The sequence below is a fragment of the Pelodiscus sinensis genome, chromosome 31, assembly GCF_049634645.1.
Source record: "Pelodiscus sinensis isolate JC-2024 chromosome 31, ASM4963464v1, whole genome shotgun sequence".
In the NCBI taxonomy this organism is placed as follows: Eukaryota; Metazoa; Chordata; order Testudines; family Trionychidae; genus Pelodiscus; species Pelodiscus sinensis.
The window spans coordinates 5,869,300-5,887,271 of record NC_134741.1 but is presented as its reverse complement, the minus strand read 5'-3'; the positions used below and the strand labels follow the sequence as shown (position 1 = coordinate 5,887,271).

At 53.4% G+C, this 17,972-nt stretch overlaps 9 non-coding genes across 9 annotated transcripts; 5 read left to right on the top strand and 4 right to left on the bottom strand.

The window, feature by feature from the left end:
• Positions 1-111: 111 nt before the first annotated feature.
• TRNAF-GAA (transfer RNA phenylalanine (anticodon GAA)) lies at positions 112-184 on the top strand. The gene has a single exon. It is a non-coding gene; the product is annotated as a tRNA-Phe (tRNA).
• A 1,955-nt stretch (positions 185-2,139) lies between these two features.
• TRNAI-AAU (transfer RNA isoleucine (anticodon AAU)) lies at positions 2,140-2,213 on the top strand. Its single transcript has one exon. It is a non-coding gene; the product is annotated as a tRNA-Ile (tRNA).
• A 6,688-nt stretch (positions 2,214-8,901) lies between these two features.
• On the bottom strand, positions 8,902-9,117 carry LOC142821709 (small nucleolar RNA U3). The gene has a single exon (XR_012898395.1). It is a non-coding gene; the product is annotated as a small nucleolar RNA U3 (small nucleolar RNA).
• A 1,685-nt stretch (positions 9,118-10,802) lies between these two features.
• On the bottom strand, positions 10,803-11,018 carry LOC142821714 (small nucleolar RNA U3). The gene has a single exon (XR_012898401.1). It is a non-coding gene; the product is annotated as a small nucleolar RNA U3 (small nucleolar RNA).
• A 407-nt stretch (positions 11,019-11,425) lies between these two features.
• Positions 11,426-11,508, bottom strand: TRNAL-UAA (transfer RNA leucine (anticodon UAA)). The gene has a single exon. It is a non-coding gene; the product is annotated as a tRNA-Leu (tRNA).
• Positions 11,509-13,125: 1,617 nt separating this feature from the next.
• On the top strand, positions 13,126-13,199 carry TRNAT-AGU (transfer RNA threonine (anticodon AGU)). Its single transcript has one exon. It is a non-coding gene; the product is annotated as a tRNA-Thr (tRNA).
• An 821-nt stretch (positions 13,200-14,020) lies between these two features.
• TRNAS-AGA (transfer RNA serine (anticodon AGA)) lies at positions 14,021-14,102 on the bottom strand. Its single transcript has one exon. It is a non-coding gene; the product is annotated as a tRNA-Ser (tRNA).
• A 1,933-nt stretch (positions 14,103-16,035) lies between these two features.
• Positions 16,036-16,109, top strand: TRNAI-AAU (transfer RNA isoleucine (anticodon AAU)). The gene has a single exon. It is a non-coding gene; the product is annotated as a tRNA-Ile (tRNA).
• Positions 16,110-17,748: 1,639 nt separating this feature from the next.
• Positions 17,749-17,822, top strand: TRNAI-AAU (transfer RNA isoleucine (anticodon AAU)). The gene has a single exon. It is a non-coding gene; the product is annotated as a tRNA-Ile (tRNA).
• The last annotated feature ends 150 nt before the right edge of the window (positions 17,823-17,972 follow it).

Sequence of the window (17,972 nt, the reverse complement as noted above, 5' to 3'; positions counted from 1 at the left end):
TGCGCAAGAAAACGTCCATACTGCCATGTGCATGCTGTGCTTTTGTGCAAGAGCACCCATGGCAGTGTAGGCACACTCGTCTGCAAGAAAGCTCTGCTATGTTGGGAAATTGCCAAAGTAGCTCAGTTGGGAGAGCATTAGACTGAAGATCTAAAGGTCCCTGGTTCGGTCCCTGGCTTTGGCAAAAGCCTTTGCCAATATGGCTTAGTCTGTTTTGGCATCTCTCCATCTCTGGTAAGCAAACGTCTGCAGTCAGAGTTCAAAAGCTGAACCAAGAGGCCTGGAATTACATCATAAAGATGATGATATTTCAGGGTTAGAAACAGGAGAGGGGATTTCATGCCACCTCAGAGGTTGTTGACACAGGAGAACAGAGCTCTTGGCTTCAGCTGCTCCCAGCCTTGCATCTCTGTTTTTAATTCCATGCCCCCAGGAAGGAACATTAACAGAGCCTGCCTCGGATTAATTCTGAGGCTTCCCTATACTGAGGACACAATTTCTATTTTCTTAGACTGTAAGTTATTAAGTTGATTGAAGCAATTTCAAAATAGTTTCCAAGTATAGACATGCCCTTATAGTCCTGGTCTTCACAACATCCTCTGGCAAGGAGTTCCACAGGTTGACTGTGCGTTGTGTGAAGAAATACTTCCTTTTGTTTGTTTTCAACCTGCTAATATCATGGAGCACCCTTAGTTCTTCTCCAACCCTCTTCCAGCCAGCCCTGCTCCCCTCCTGACCAGTCCCCCCTCCTCCTGTTCTGAGATCATGTGTGTCCGTTATTGTTTTGAAACCCATCTGTTAACCCTAGAGGCGTGGTGATGAATATTCCCATGCCTTATTTGCATACATTCTTGTGCAAGAAAGCACAATGTAGCTGTAGCCAGAAGGTTCTGGAGGCTGGATACCAGCTTGGACTTGTGGGACTGGCTGGTCATGGAGTGGTGGGATAACCAGTAGTGGCTGCAGAACATTTGAATGTGCAAGATCACCTTCCTAGAGTTCTGTGCCTGTCTCGCACCCACCCTCCAGAGACACAACACCCACCAGGGGTCCACCATCCCCCTGCAGAAGTGGATTACAATCACCCTCTGGAAGCTGGCCACCCCAGACAGCTACTGCTCAATGACCAACCAATTTGGGGTGGGAAGTCCACTGTTGGTGCCCTGCTCATGCAGGTAAGGAGCTCATGGGTTGCTGTTCCTGCCCAGATGGGGGGGGGGGGAAGGGAGGGGAAAAGGTTGGATAAGGGGGACACTCAGGAGAGCGGGTTGCGGAATGTGTGGGATAGAGTGGGGATGCAGGTGCAAATATGCAAATAAAATGTTACTGATCTGCCAAAAGTTTGTGAATGGGTTTGCTGGTCCACAGTGTTCAAAAGGCTGGGGAACGCTGGCCTAATCCAGCTGGGTCTGGCTAAATATAAGCCAGGGGAAACACTAGGTTAAGGGGGGATTTCCCCCCCCCCCCCACTTAGAGCTTTGTCCCTTGCAATCTCTGGGAACGTTGGGTTTTTCTTTTCTGCTTTTCCTTTCCCCTGTTTCCCTCCTCACTGGTGGGGAGGGGGCGGCTTTCTTACCCTCGTGGTGGGAAGCCCTGTTACAGAGGTGGGATGGTCAGATGTCCTGAGAGCAAGTCCCTGGGACAACTGGGGCGAGACCTTTCATGCTTCTGCCCTTTTGCTGCTGGCTAAAGTGTTGGGCTTAAGTTTGTCTGTTTGGGTTCAAACCCTGCCCCTGGTTCCTGCTGTTATGGAGAGACATGATTTAGATCAGGGCTACTCAACATGTAGGCTGCATGCAGTTTGGGTTTCCACAGGACTCAACAGGCAGCCCATGGGTGGGATCCTTTGAACGTGGCCTCCACTGGAGACATGCTACACAATGGCGAGGAGACTCCAAGGTGGGGTTAGCACTGAAAGACACAAGCAGATTGGCTCTAAGATCAAGTGCCTCTTTGCCCTGGGTCTGCCGGCCGCCAGCCACCTTGACCAACCCTCAAACCAGCTGGACTAGCCAGCCCACGTCACAGTGAGTCGCTAGTGACCCTGTAAGAGAAGAGCCCTTGGCAGCTTCAGAGATGTTGCTGCAGCTGCCTGAGGCACTTCTCTTGAAAGGGCCCCTGGTGAGCTGTACTTCCATAGGCTGGCTAGCTCAGTTGGTTAGAGCATGGTGCTAATAACACTAAGGTCATGGGTTCAAGCCCCATGCTGGCCATAGGGCTGTTTGGTTTGGTGACTTCCCTTTCTTTAGTTGCCTGCTATGGACAGGGAAGCAGAAACAAGCAAAAGGCTGAGAGCTTTGCAGGGAGCAGGGCAAAGAGCTGGTAGGGGGAGGCTCCAGTCTGCACAGCCCCAGTGGCTGAAAGGGCCTTGGCCTGGCTTCCTGTCCCCAAAAGCAGGGGAACTGATGCCCAAATTCCTGCTGCTGCAGTGGCTACCTCAAGGCACCAGCTGGGGGGCAGGCTCTGGAGCCCAAGCCACATGGGGAAACTCAATATGGCCTGGAGCGTGTGTACCCTGCACAGAGGCTGCTGCTGGTGGCCTGCTTCAGTGGCCCAGCAGCTCAAGTTCCCCTGAACCAGCTTCTCCCCATGGAACCACCCCAGCAGAGCCAGACAGAGGCATGGGCGAGCCAGGCAGCTGCCCAGGGTGCCAACCAATGGGAGGCACCTGATGGCAGCTGTAAGTGCCCTTACCCCCATGGCTGTGGGGCCCTGCATGGCCCAGCATGCGGGCCATCAGTGCTGGCCAGGCCGGGCTGCGCAGTGTATGCACCGTGTGCACCGGGGGCGGGCCCCAGGCTGCACGCCAGCGGCCACGGCTGGCCCACACATGTGCTGTGCACCCTGGGGGTGAGCCCATGCTCCCTGAGGGGGCAGGCCCGCTCATGTGCCACGTGCCCGGGCCCAGGGTGCCAAAAGGGCTCGGGCAGGCCCTGCACTCCAGAGTGGCTGAGGCCCCCTAACATGAGACAGTGGGACCACCAGAGGACGGTGCCAGCCTGAGGCCTTCCTCCCAGCCTCCTCCCCCTCCCAGGTCCTTTCCCCAGGCCCTCCCCAGTTCTACATTCCCCAACCAGAGAGTTTGTTCTTTCAACAGGGAAAAGTCCTGTTTGTGTTACCAGCAGGGGAAGGGGGAGAGGAAAGTGGGAAGGGGGTGTGTTGGTATGTGTTGGGGGGATTGGTGTGTGTTGGGGGGGTGAAGGCACAGAGGAAAAAAAATGAGGAGCAATGTTAGTTAGAACCAGGGCCGGCTTCAGGTATTCTGGTGCCCTGGGCACGGGTATGTGGCGCCGCTCCTGGGCGCATGGCGCATGCATGGGCCCACCCATGGGGAGAGGGCCTGCATCCCTATGGTGCACAGGCCTGCCCCCAGGGTGCACGGCTCATGCGCAGCCCGGTTACAGCTGCTGGCGTGTAGCCTGGGACCCGTCCCTGGGGTGCACGGTGCATGCATGGCCCAGCCACGGCTGCTGGAGTGCAACCGAGGGCCTGCCCCTAGGGTGCACAGCTCAAGCTCGGCCCAGTACGGCCCAGCCGTCACAACTGGCGTGCACGCAGGGCTGTGTAGGGCCCCGGGTTAGAACCAAGGGGCTTGGTTTGAACTAATGCAGCAGCCCCAGAGTGCACTTTCACTTTCAAAACAGCACATGGGTGAGCGTATGCAAATGAAGCACTTGCTATTTAAATCCCTGCTTCATGTGCAACTCTGGAGTGTCTACTTTCCTAGAAATAAGACCCCAGTATAGACATACCCACACAAGGGCTCAGCCACAGGAGCTAAGATTTCCACCAAGGACTGGGATTGAACAAGGGGGCCCTTAACGCTTCACATTAATGCACCCCCCACTAAGCTACTTCAGGGGCTACTCTCACATCCCCACTTCTCCCTCAGGGATGCTTTACTCCACAGCCGTGTACAACAGAGATGCTGTTGCTCGTGGCCCTGCAAGGCAAGATGAACTTTGCCTGCCCCTCACACCCTAACTCGCTACTTGGCCATTTCTTGCCCCCCTTCCTGTGCTGACCCAGTGGCTGACAGGGGCTGTGGCTGCTGATGGCAGGAAGATGGGTGGTGAGACCCTGGTGTCAACAGGGCCCACTCGCCTCTTTCCTCCTTGGGCCTGGCTCTCAGCATGGGGCAGGCGGGGGTGCCCTGAGAGGCCATGCTGGCCACAGGGGTGTCTGGTTTGGTGACTTGCCTTTGTGTAGCTGCCTGCTATGGACAGGGAAGGAGAAAGAAGCCCTGGGAGGTGAAGCAGCGGAAGAGAAGCAAGGAGCAGAGTGTCAGCTGCCAGCCGAGAGTCACAGGTGCCCTCTGCCTCCTGGGACTGCCCCTCCCTGAGCCGCCAGCCCCCTGTCTCTCACCGTGCGCCCCTTGGGGAGTCCACTCACTCTGGGCTCTGGGGGCCTCCCGCTCCCGTAGGGAATGACACAGCCCTGTTCCCTAGCCCAGAGCCACTCCCAGCCCGTGTGAAACAGGAGGGTTCATTGAGCGTCTGACACAGCACAGGGACCCAGGCAGGCAGCAGGGGCTGCGGGTGAGGAGTGAGGGCACCAGAGGGGGCAGGGAAACAAGTAGCACCAAGACTCTTGCCACCAGGGTCTGGCCACCCGACTCCCTGCCCAGGCTGCCGGGCCCCCGACCACTTCAGCTGCCAGGTCAGCCCGGGAGCTAAGGCAGGAATGGGGGGAAGGAGCCAGTCAAACTGCAGGTGGCAGGAAACACCAGTCTTGCCTTCCTGGGCCGGGCACGACGGCATCATGTTAGTGACACGGCTGCCAGACATCCCGGACAGTTAATAACCAACTAGAGGGGTTTATGGGTAGCTCAGTGTGGGGAGCCTAAGATGAAACATTTAAAGGTCCCTGGTTCAATCCCAGGCTTTGCCATGTCTCTCGGTGCAGCAGGGCCCTCTCTGCTCCCCTTGCTGTGCTAGTGCCCTGTGACATCCCCGCATCCATCTTAGCCACAGCCCAGCATTGGAAACTCCCGTCCATCTGATTAACCCCCTTCGCTTCCAACCCTCCCTCAGAGTCCTTGCTTTCTTGGCTAAAGTCCCCTCCCTTGTGCGTGTGGCTGGCAGTGGTTACTAGATGGATCCATTTACATGTAGCTTCACTGAAACCCCCCTTGTTGGCCTGCGCCCAGATCAGTCCGTGTCACTGGCTCAGGGGTTTCTCCCCCCAGCACGCTGCAGAGAAAGCCCTTGTGTGTGAAAGGGCCTCAGGGAGCCCAGAAACCAAGTTAAAAATAAACCAAAAGGAAACATTTTTGTGCCCAGTGGAACTCCTTGCCAGAGGATGTTGTGAAGGTGAAATCTACAAGAAGGTCCAAAACAGAACTGGAATATTTAATGCAGGAAAGGTCAAACAATGGCATTTAACCAGGATGGACAGTGCAGGTGTCCCTAGCTGGTGTATACCAGAAGCTGGAAATGGGCAACAGGAGGGATCACTTGACAATTGTCTTTCCTGAGGATCCCCTCGGGACAATGAAATCGGCTGCTGTTGTGAGACAGGATCCTGGGCTAGTTGGACAACTCACATGACTCAGTCTGGCTGCTTTGATGTTCTGTTTGGTTTCTGTTCTTGTCGCCTCTGGGCAAGGGAGAATGGACCTGCCACCCCATCCTGAAGGGGACAGAAAATGGCCTGAGAAAGGCTAGTGTAGGTGAGCAAAGAGGTATGTTTCCTGTGTCCCTGGTGGTTTAGTGGTTCGGCTCTGGGGGTATGTCTACACTACAAAGTTAATTCGAACTAACGGATGTTAGTTCGAATTAACTTTGATAGGTGCTACACTAGCGCTCCGCTAGTTCGAACTTAATTCGAACTAGCGGTGTGCTTAGTTCGAACTAGGTAAACCTCATTGAACGAGGACTAAGCCTAGTTCGAACTTACTAGTTCGAATTAAGGGGTGTGTAGCCCCTTAATTCAAACTAGTGGGAGGCTAGCCCTCCCCAGCTTTCCCTGGTGGCCACTCTGGCCAACACCAGGGAAACTCGTCTGCCCCCCTTCCGGCCCAGGACCTCTTAAAGGGGCACAGGCTGGCCAGCACCCAGCTAGCAGACCCTGCACCTGGCACGGCTCGAGCCAGCCACCCGCTGCCACCCAGCCATCCCCCTCTTCCCGGGACCAGGCTGGCGGCTCTCGGGAGCCTGCCCAGGACCGCACCCGCCTGGTTTAGTGCGGACATCATGGACCTCGTCCACGACCTCCGCACTAGGCACAGGAAAGTGGCCGTCTAGGGCAGGAGAGCTGCCAGCCTGGCCACCTAGGAGCAGGTGTGCATGAAAATGAAGGTGGTCCACTGAGACCCACAACCCTGAGCCCTGAGCTTACAATGGGCGTATTGGGTCATACCAAAGGTCCATCTAGCCCAGTAGCCTGTCTGCCGACAGTGGCCAACCCTAGGGACCCTGGAGGGGATGGACCGAAGACAGTGATCAAGCCATTTGTCTCGTGCCATCCCTCTCCAGCCTTCCACAAACTTTGGGCAGGGACACCACTCCTACCCCCTGGCTAATAGCACTCCATGGACCCAACCACCATCACTTTATCTCACTTCTCTTTAAACTCTGTTCTAGTTCTAGCCTTCACAGCCTCCTGCAGCAAGGAGTTCCACAGGTTGAATCTTTGCTTTGTGAAGAGCAACTTTCTGTTAGTAGTTTGAAGCCTGCTACCCATTCTTTTCCTTTGGTGTCCTCTAGTCCTTCTATTATGGGGACTAATGGAGAACTTTTCTTAATGCACCCTCTCCACCCCACTCATGCTTTTATGGACTTCTATCCTATCCCCCCTCAGTCTCCTCTTTTCTAAGCTGAGAAGTCCCAGTCTCTTTAGCCTCTCTTTATATGGGACCTGTTCCAAACCTCTGATCATTGTAGTTGCCCTCCCCTCTCCCACCCTCTCTCTTCCCCTCTCCCACCTCCTTTTCCCAGTCTCCCCGAGTTTTGTTCAATAAAGAGAGATTCTATTTTTGACCACACGTTTTCTTTATTTTGTACATCAGGAAGGGGGGCTAGGGAAGGGTAAGTGGAAGGAGGTGAGGGAGGAATGGGGTACGAGCCCCCGATGGGGAGGACTGGGCTGGCTCTGCGTGCTTCTGGGGGTGGAAGCTCTCCTGCAGCCCCCCAATTGCCCCCTCTCCCCAGATGGCAGCCTGCGGCAAGTACAGCCAGGCTGATGGCCGAGTGCTGTGATGTGCCCAGTGTGGGCATTCAGAGCACTCCAAGCCAGGACTGCTTTGCAAGAGGGGCACCCCTGAGAACTGTCTGTCCGGGGTGGGGGTCGGGTCCCTTTAAGCACAGCCCTCGGCTAGCCTGAGGCAGCAGCTCCACGCTCTTAAGTCCTCATCTGATGCCCTGCCGGCACTGCTTCCGGCCATCCTTAAGCCCTGTTCAGGGTCCACTTAATGTGGACATGCTAGTTCGAATTAGCAAAACGCTAATTCGAACTAGTTTTTTTAGTCTGGATGCATTAGTTCGAATTAGCTTAGTTCGAATTAACTAATTCGAACTAAGTTAGTTCGAATTAGCGCTGTAGTGTAGACATACCCTAGCACTCTCACTGCTGTGGCCTGGGTTCGATTCCCAGTCAGGGAAACCAGCCTGCCATTTCATGTGACAACTGCCTAGTCACTTTTCTCAGCTCAGTGTCACATGTGACAGCAGCTGTGACGCAAGAGGTTACATCAGGCTCCTTCCCACTTCTCTGGCACTGCTAAGACAACACTTGTCCTTTTCAGAAGGGGCAGAGCTGGGTGACTCAAACTTCCCCTCCCCTCTGCCATGTGGGCAGCACTGGAGGAAGCTCTGTGGCACACACAGCACTAGTCCATTGGTTCAGTTTGGTTGTTGAAGGAGACAACACAGAACTGGCTCCAGCCTCAGCTCAGTAACCTGGGGAAATGACCCACCAGGCCTGGGCCCCTCGGAGAGGCAACGATTCCCCACTGGCCAGGACAAAGCCTCCCTCTCACACAGTCATGGAGCCTTCTCCCCCTGTTTTTACCTCTCCCCCACAACTCAGCTCTCACTGCTCGGTGCTGCCAGGGAGGGGCCTCACTGCTCGTCAGTGTTCCTGTTCCAGGAGCAGGTGAGTTTTGTCTTGTGCCCCAATATTGAGGTCGTGTGTCTCTGTTTGGGGGTGAGCCCCCGCGGCGCCTGCCAGTTACTAACAAATATCTTAGCTACACATTATGGGAGAAAGACACTAACCCAAGGGATAATTAATTCTGGGCTACAGCTAGTCTCTGCCTCCCGCAGGGCCACTAGGGAACAGATGGGGGACAAGGCATGAGGCAGATCCAAGGGGCTGGCTAAATCCAGTGTGAGAAGCACATGAAAAAGACCCAGCAGCAGGTGAGAGAAAAGCATGAAAACATCAGGATCAGGACCAGAGCAGTTCGGCTATGTCTACATTGGCAAGATTTTGCGCAAAATCTTGCCGCCTGTCTACACTGGCCGCGAGTATTTGCGCAAGAACACTGAGTTTGTAATGTACAAAATCAGTGGTTCTTGAGCAAACACTCTGACGCGACCACTCACAGATAAGCCCTCTTGTCAAGTATTCTTGCACAAGGGGGCCATTGTAGACAGCATCGTTAATTTCTTGCGCAACAAAGCCCAATGGCTAAAATGGCCATCGAATCTTTCTTAAACAAGAGAGCATCTACATTGGCACGAATGCTTTTGTGCAAAAGCATATGCCAGTAGAGATGCTCTCCTGTAGAAATGCTTTAATGCAAAAATTCTTGCATTAAAAATATTTGCACAAAGTCATACCAGTGTAGATGTAGCATACCAGTAAATCCAGGAATTAAACAAAAACCAAGACAAAACAAAGTGAAATCCCCGTTCCTCTCTACTGCAAAACTAATGTTGAACTTTTTGACAGTAGCTAACCACTCAGCCTGTGCTCTCTTCCTCCAGCTTCCCAACAGGAAAGAAAGAACAATCATCAACAGCAGACAGCAATTACACTAAAGCAACACTGTCTGCTTGCTTCATGCTCAGAAGAGAACACTGTCACTCATCCTCATGGATAGCGAGACCAACCACTTTCAGCTGCATTTCTCTAGTTACCAACTATAGAAATGATCCCTGAAAGTACAGTCTTATTAACACCTGCTTCCCCACACACCCACACTTGTGTGCATTCACTTTCTCCTCATGAGGAATGTTTTCACACAACACTTAGAAAACTAAAGAACAGAAATAATCTCAGCAAAGTGCTTGTCCCATTCAAACATGCTCCACCAGGTTTAGAAATCTGCATATTAGAATATGCTCCATGTCCCTGTTTACAGAAACACGCCTCCTGATTAGCATGTGGAGCACCTGGCAGCCAATCAAAATCTCCTGGGCTACGTCTACACTGGCACCCTTTTCCGGAAACACAACCCTTTAGTCCAGAGAACACATCTGCTCTTCTGAATTTTATGAAGAGATGTTCCCAAAAAAAAGGTTTGTTTTTTTTCTGACATTTGGCCCAGTGTAGACAGGCCAAATGTTGGAAAAGCCTCTTCTGAAAAAAGAAGCAGAAAAAGCTGCGCAAATTGGGGTTTGCAATTTGCGTAGTTTTTTTTTCAGAAGAACAGTGAGGTGTAGACATAGCCTGAGTGTTGGTCAGTGCTGGTAGGAGACAGGGAGGGACAAAAGCATCTAACGGTACCTGCAGCCTTTCAGAACAACACCCAGCCCAACCCCAAGTACAAGCCTTTCCCTCCACCCCAGTTGGGATCTACTGGGAACTGTCTGGACTCAAGCCCACTCCGGTGTGAGCCTAAGGATTGCCTGTTCTGTAAAAGCTGAAGCCTGGGAATCAGTAAGCACCTAAAATGACTCTGGTGGGATTTGAACCTATAACTTTTGAATGATCAGCTTGGTTTATATTAACCACTGTAGCTTAAAAGTCCAACAGGCTTTCCATTGCACCACAGAGTGGTAGTCTTGCTATCTCTGCAGCATGGCAATTGCTGGGTGAAAAGAAAGGGGACCCAAGTCTTTCTTTTTCAGGAGAACAGGTCCACTGAAAGTAAGGGATGAGAACTAAGCTGGAGTTGGGGAACATGGGCATTGATCCCACTACCTCTTGCACACTAAGCAAGCGCTCTACCTCTTGAGCTTATTCTGCTGCTTGCAAAAGTTTCTCCTGCTCCACCTACCTTGTTCCAGAGCCCACAACATCCCTGTGGCTGCCCAAGGCTCCTTTCTGAAAGGGCCACTTGTGAGACTGACACCTGTGGGCCAGCTAGCTCGAAGGTTTAGGACGTGGTGCTCATATCACACAGATGCGTCTTAAGAGCAAGCCCCTTATTTCAAACCATAACGGGCTCGCTATTCCGACGTCCCTGTAAACCTCATGGCACAAGGAGGAAGGGGCGTTTTGGAATTGCGATTTATTTTGAAATAAGCGCTGTGTAGTCAGCACCAAATTACAAAATAAGTTATTTCAAAATTGAGTCAAAATAAGCTACATAATTTGCATCACTTATTTTGAGCTGTAGGACGCACCCCTAGGCCTCGTCTAGACTGGCATGATTTTCCGCAAATGCTTTTAACAGAAAAGTTTTCCGTTAAAAGCATTTGCGGAAAAGTGTCCGTGCCACTCTAGATGCGCTTTTGCACAAAAAAAGCGGCCACTTTTGTGCAAGATCGTGCCAATGTCCACATAGCCCAGGATCAGGACCAGAGTAGTAGAAGTAAAACCAGGAACTCAAGAAAAGCCAGGACAGGATGATAAAGGGAAATCCCTCCTTCTCTCTGCTTCAAAACTAATTTTGAACTTTTTGACAGTAACCAACCACTCAGCCTGTGCTCTCTTCCTCCAGCTTTCCAACAGGAAAAAAGGAACAATCATCAATAGCAGACAGCAATAACATTAAAGCAACACTGTCTGCTTGTTTCATGTTCAGAAGAAAACACTATCACTCATCCTCATGGTTAGCGAGACCAACCACTTTCAGCTGCATTTTTCTAGTTACCGACTATAGAAATGATCCCTGAAAGTACAGTCTTAGGACGGCCCTGCTCGCTACACACCCACCCTCATGTGCATTCACTTTCTCCTCATGGGGAATGTTTTCACACAACACTTAGAAAACTATGTGTCTATTAATTCATCTTACCTTACTGTTACAGCAGCTGTGACCCAAGGCAGTGTGGACATGGGACAGGGGTTTCTTGTACAAGAAAGCCCTATGGCTAAAATGGCCATCAGAGCTGTCTTGCACAAGAGAGTATCAGCACTGCCATGGATGCTCTTACTCAGAAGCACAGCTCACACATGGCAGTGTGGATGTTTCTTGCACAAGAAACTTCCACTGCAGACATCGCCAAACATACCTTTAGAGCTGAAATCCAGTCCCCCTCCTAACAGCAGGACAAAACATCGCCCACATTAATGTTTCTCCAGATCAAGTATCTACCAGGAGTGGAGTTTGAACCCACGCAGACAAACATCTATTGGATTTTAAGTCCAACACCTTAACCACTCGGCCATCCTAGTGGAATGAAGTAATCCAGAAGGGTGAAAGTTCTCTCTCCAAACAGCCCAGGGACTGCCTCTCAGAGCATCTGCCCATCCCAACTCTGTGCCAGGGCTTCCCACTGAGAGGCTGAGAGAGCCGCCCCCTCCTTGCCAGTGAGGAGGGAAGCAGGGAAAAGGGAAACCAAACAAGACAAAACCCAATGTCCGCGGGGATTCCGAGGGACAAAGTCCTGGTGGGAAAAATACACCCTCCCCCCCCCACAGAGACCTTCACCCAGTATTTTCCCCACCTTGCATTTGGCCAGCCCCCCATGGATCAAGCCAATATTTCCAGCCTTTGTTTTTACAGCATGGACAGCCAAACCCATTCACAAACTTTTGCCAGACCAGTAGCATTACAGTTCCATGTCTGCAGGGCTTGCCAAGGGGCTGCGAACCCCGCTCGCCAGCCGCGCAGAATCGCACACTGCGCATGCGCAGACTGCACTGAGCACCGCACCAGGCTAAAGTCTACTCACCACGGGCAGATTGCCCTAATTGCCGAGCCCTGCATATCTGCATACACATTATGCAAATAAGTGTAGATATCTGCAAACACTGATCTGCTCGCTCCCCCAACCTTGCACGTGCTGGGAGCAGTTTCCCTGGACCCAGGCTGGGATCAAACCCCCTCTGCTGGGAACAGCCCTGGGCCAGATTCTCCTCCTACAGCCCAGGGGGGGCTGCTCTCTGGGGGAGGGGAGGGGGTATCTCTTACCTGCCCCCGCAAGGGGCAGGGACTGGGCTGGGGGCACTGCCCTGGGAGAGGTTCCTACATCGCACCGGCCCTGCGGGAGATTCCCCCTCCTGGCAGGTGGCACTGGGGGAGCTCTGAGGCTCCAGGGCAAAGGCCTCCAGCCCCCCAGGCCTGGGATTAGGAGGCCCTGGAACCAGGCCCCCTGGAGTAGCACTGTGGGTAGGGGGCTCTGACCCACAACGGGGCTGGCCCCAGAGCCCAGGGCCTAAGCTTGCCCAGGCTCATACCAAGGGGCTTTCTGTGGTGCCGGGCGGGGGAGGGAGGCCAGGCCCAGGCCGGTGGGAGAAGGGGCAGCGCCTGCCAGGGCAGCAAGGGGAGCTGCAGGGAGCGAGACGCGGCGTTTCTGCCTGGATCACTCAAGGGTCCTTCTGCGGGTGAAGCGCCTGTGACACCCCTGTGCTGCTGGGTTCCTCTGCCCCTCCCATTTGGGGGGCTCTTGCCCTGGCACTCATGGGAGGGCCACCTGGGCAAAGCAGCCTGCCCCAGGCACCTTCCATAGCTCAGCTGGCAGAGCAGAGGCCTGTAGCAGGTGCTCGGCAAGTGCCCTTAGGTTGCTGATTCAACTCCAGCTGAAAGGAGAGATTCTTCTCCCTCCCACTGGCTGCAGGCCCGGCCTTAGGACCAGGCGGCTGCCTTGGGTCTGTCCCTTTGGGGCCTGCTGCTACAATTGACAGAAAGGTTTTGGGTACCAGCTGCCAATCAAATGTCTTGGGCTGCGCAGACCTTGAGTCATGGCAAGAGCAAGAGCTGGAGGGGAATGGGGAACGGCTGCACTTTGGAATGGGAAGGGGGTGTCTGGAACCATAAAGTAGAACAGTTTTAGGGTTGCTTCCAAGGTGGGCACCATGGCTTAGTTGGCTAAAGCACCTGCCTAGTAAGCAGGGGATCCTGGGTTCAACTCCCAGTGTTGCCTTGTTGCCAGGTCAATGGGTCTTTTCTTCCTACCATTCTTCAACATGTATCTGGAGATGAGATCATGCAAATGAGATCATGACTCATGGAAATGAGACCCTCATTACCAGGGCTCTGCAAATAATGTAATCTACTCGCCCATGGATGTAAGTAATTACATCCTGGAAGAGCTGGAGCAGAGCGATCTGCACATGTGCAGAACGATCTGCGTGTGCGCAGAGCACAGAACCATGCGAAACCGCGTGGCTGGCGAGCAGAGCTCCCCGCTGCTTGGCAAGCCCTGCTCATTAGCACGTCTTTTGCTGAGAAAACTCACAGTGTAGACACAACCGGAGACTCTGGTGCTGGTCATGCAATAGAAGCACATTACGTTTAAAAAGCTGCCATGTGAATGTACCTGAAAGTCACAAGGATCAATGATCTGTGTGAAAGGCAGGTGGCCAGTAATTAGAGCCCCATGTATGTTGTGTGCACAAAGGAAGGTAGGAATGTGCACCGGGTAGTCTGATAATTGTGTTTAGTGAAAAGTAATAGGTGTAAGTGCATTGCGCAAGAGGGTTTTTCTTGCGCAAGAAGGGGCAGTGTAGACGCTCCTTCTGGTGCAAGAGTCTCTTCTGAAAAAAATGGTGGCTCATTAGCTATGCAAATGAGGCTCAGTAATATTCCAAACTTAGCTTCATTTGCATATTACTCACGGAAGAAGCTGTGAGTGTAGACATAGCCCAGATGTCCCTTCTGATGGGACTGGCAGGTTCTTCTCCCAGGTCTCAGAGTTTGGGTACCTTGTTGCCTTAGGAAGGGGTGTGACCAAAACACAGGCCTCACTGGGAGCAGGATTTGAACCTGTGCAGGGGAACCCTATTGGATTTCTAGTCCAACACCTTAACCACTCAGCCATCACAGCTGAGACTTAACAGCTCAGGGAAACTGGTAAATAATTCCAGTGTCCAGGCCTGACGTCACCTGACAGAATTCACACAGCAAACCATTTCAACCGTCATACAGAGGGGTCCTGGCTGCTCTGGTCTGAGGCTGCCTTGGAGGTGAGTTCTGCTTCCAGGGCTTCTCTCCTCCTTCTTGGTCTTCTCCCTTCCTTTCCCTTTCCCTCCTTCTTCCTCTTCTCTTTTCCCCTTTTCCTTCTTCTCCCTGGTCTCCTTCTTGGACCCCAGTTTATAGAGTGAAAATTGAGTCCTGCTTAACCAATTATTTTAGTTTAATGTTACTAACCAAAGCTAACATACTATTATGATTTACCTAACCAATCATACTGCACCACCTTTGTTGATTTCCCCCCAGCAACATTAATGATACAGCAGAGAGAAACAGTTACAATGCAGACAGCGATCACACAGACAAACAATAGGAAAGTGAGGACAATAATCATAGAATGCCAATTGCACAAACACTGGTAAGCAGTTTTTTGCCAGACAAAATGCTGTTAACTAAGTTTTCTCTACCCATCCTGAGATCTGTTTCTTACTTGGTGACAGTGGGTGTCATTAGGATCCAAGCCCCTTCTCACAGCCTAGTGTGACCCTATTGAAATGCTATTTAGATGGAATGTGAGCCCAGGCTTTACAGTTAATTGCTGCCTCTCTGCAGAATGGTAAAGGTTAGATTTGCTGAATAGCTAGAGGCCTTCCAATGGATACATATCGTTACAAAGAACCTTTCCAAGCATGAGATACCAGAACCCACAAGCACAGTCAACACAACTGCAAAGGGACTCAAACCCTGTAGTCTTCCAACCCAACGTCAGATGCTTTATCTTTTAGGCCACACAGTCTTGGCCTGTTTACAAATGGACTTTTTGAAGTGTGTAAGAAGGGAGCAGTGTACCTAGGCCCCCCTCCCTTTGTTCTGCCAAAGCTGGTTGGGTGGGGTGGGGCTGGTTATGGGACAGTCCTGTGCCTGTCTCAGGGCGTCCCAGGGAGGCTCCTTGCAGCCCAGGAGGAGAAGGGGGCTCTGGGTGGAAGGAAACAAGCAAAGCTGGTCCCAGTGGCCATGAGCTGAGGCTCCAGTTCAGCGTAATTGAGTCAATGTAGGCTCATGTAGGTCCCATGGTGTAAGGGGCAGCACTCAGACTGTGAACTCTGTGAGCTGAGTTCAAATCTCAGTGGGACTCGCTGGGGTTGGGCTGGTTGCTGCAAAACTCTTCCACTTTATGAGCTTTGGGCTCCTTAGCTACAGAGTCCCCAGAGAGAGAGTTTTGTGTCTGATGCCCCCTGGAGCTCAGTCTGATGCTATGGTCTGCCTGGCTGAGATGGGCTGGGCCCTAAAACGTAACCTGCCTGGAGCTTGCTGCTTACCCTTGTGGTCTCTTGTGTGGTCCCCAGGAGCTGCCAGGCTCTGACTCTTGCCCGCCTGGCGCTAGCAGGTGCCCCCCCCCCAAACAATCTTTTAAATGGGTCTTTCTGGTCCCTCTCAGGGTGTTTTTCTCTTCAGCAGCAGCGCACAAGAGAGAAGCTGTTGCCAGTGGCCCTGCAAGACAAGATGAGCTTTGCTTGCCCCCCTCAGCCTGACTCGCTACTTGGTCCCATTCCTGCTTCTCTTCCCAGTGGCTGAAAGGGGCTGAGGCTGCTGCTGACAGGGAAGAAGCTGGGAGGCAAGGTGCTGGCAGCAGGAGATTCCGGCTGCCTCTTTGCCCTGGGTCTCAGTGCGCCATGCCGGCCACCAGCCACCTTGACCAAACCTCAAACCAGCTGGACTAGCCAGCCCACATCACAGTGAGTCGCTAGTGACCCTGTCAGAGAAGAGCCATTGGCAGCTTCAGAGACATCCCTGCAGCTGCTGGAGGTGCCTTTCTGAAAGGGCCATTTGTAAGCTCAGTTCCTGAAGGCCGGCTAGCTCAGTTGGTTAGAGTGTGGTGCTAATAACACCAAGGTCATGGGTTCAAGCCCCATGCTGGCCACACAGTTGTTTGCTGTGGTGACTACTTCTGTCTCTGCCAACCACACACTTTAGCTGCCAGCTATGGACAGAGAAGCAGAAACAGGCAAAAGGCTGAGAGCTTTGCAGGACTCAGGCCAGAGAACTGGTAGGAGGAGGCTCCAGCCTGCACAGCCCCAGTGGCTAAAAGGGCCTTGGCCTGGCCTGCTTTCTCCAAGAGCAGGCAAAAGTCTTCTCTTCCCTCCATTGTCCCCAGTGGGGTCACCTGATGCCCAAATTCCTGCTGCTGCAGTGGCTGCCCCGAGGCTCTGTATGTCCAGGAAACTGGGATCATGTGCCCAGCCCACAGAGCTGCTGCCAACCACCTGGTCACCTGCTTCAGTGGCCCAGCAGCCCCTCCCCCGAACCTGCTCCTGCTCAAGGCCCCCCTGAACCCACCCAGGCTCCTGCTCCTCTGACTTCTGGACTAGCCAGCCCACATCTCAGTGAGTCGCCCGTGGCCCCATCAGAGACGTCCCTGCACTGCCTGTGGGGTCTTTCCCAAAGGGCCACTTGTGGGCCTGCTGGCTCAGCTGTTTAGAGCTTGATGCTAATAACGCCCAGGTCGTGGGTGCAAGCCCCATGCTGGCCACAGGGGTGTCTGGTTTGGTGACTTGCCTTTGTGTAGCTGCCTGCTATGGACAGGGAAGGAGAAAGAAGCCCTGGGAGGTGAAGCAGCGGGAGGGAAGCAAGGAGCAGAGTGTCAGCTGCCAGCCGAGAGTCACAGGTGCCCCTCTGCCTCCTGGGACTGCCCCTCCCTGAGCCGCCAGCCCCCTGACTCTCACCGTGCGCCCCTTGGGGAGTCCACTCACACTCTCATTGCCTGGCGGCGACAGAAGCGGTAGAGACAGGCCCCAGGGAGCAGAGTTGCCCCACTGGGAAAGTGCCTGCTACACAGGGGAGAGGCAGCAGCTCCCTCCACATGGTCTCCAGCTGGCTCCCTGGGGGTGGGGCCTTGGCTGCTTCCTTGCTGGCCTAACGAGAGAGCTCATTGCCCCATCTAAATGAACTCCTCACAAAGCTGATTGGCTGGCTGAGAATGCCACTCAAGGGCACAATCGCTCAGCTCCCTGGCATGCACTGAGTGATGGAGCTGACTGACGGGAGGACGGGAGGTGTCAGTGGAGCAGGTCAGAAGCCCAGCCCTGTCTCCTGTCACTGGAGAGATGGCCCTGTGCTGGGATATGAGAGTATCCCAGTGATGCTCCTCACAGCCCAGGAGAAGAAGGGGGCTCTGGGTGGAAAGAAACCAAGTAAAGCAGGTCCCAGTGGGCATGAACTGGGCACCAGTTTGGCCCAGTTGATTGAGGGGTGCTTGGTGTCATGGGCAGCGCTCAGGACTCGGAAACCTGCAAACTAAGGCCCCTTTCCTGCCTCCCTTCCCGGGCTGACCCAGTGGCCGAAAGGGGCTGCGGCTGCAGCTGGCAGGGAAGAAGCTGGGAGGCAAGGTGCTGGCAGCAAGAGATTCCGGCTGCTTCTTTGCCCTGGGTCTGCCGGCCGCCAGCCACCTTGGCCAACTCTCAAACCCTGTCAGAGAAGAGCCATTGGCAGCTGCAGAGACGTCCCTGCTGCTGCCTGAGGCGCCTTTCTTGAAAGGGCCACTGGTGAGCTACCTTTTTGTAGGCCGGCTAGCACAGTTGGTTAGAGCGTGGTGCTAATAATGCCAAGGTCATGGGTTCAAGCCCCATGTTGGCCACAGTGGTGTTCCGTTTGGTGACTTCCCTTCCTTTAGCTGCCTGCTATGGACAGGGAAGCAGAAACAAGCAAAAGACTGAGAGCTTTGCAGGAAGCAGGGCAGAGATCTGGTAGGGGGAGGCTCCACCCTGCACAGCCCCAGTGGCTAAAA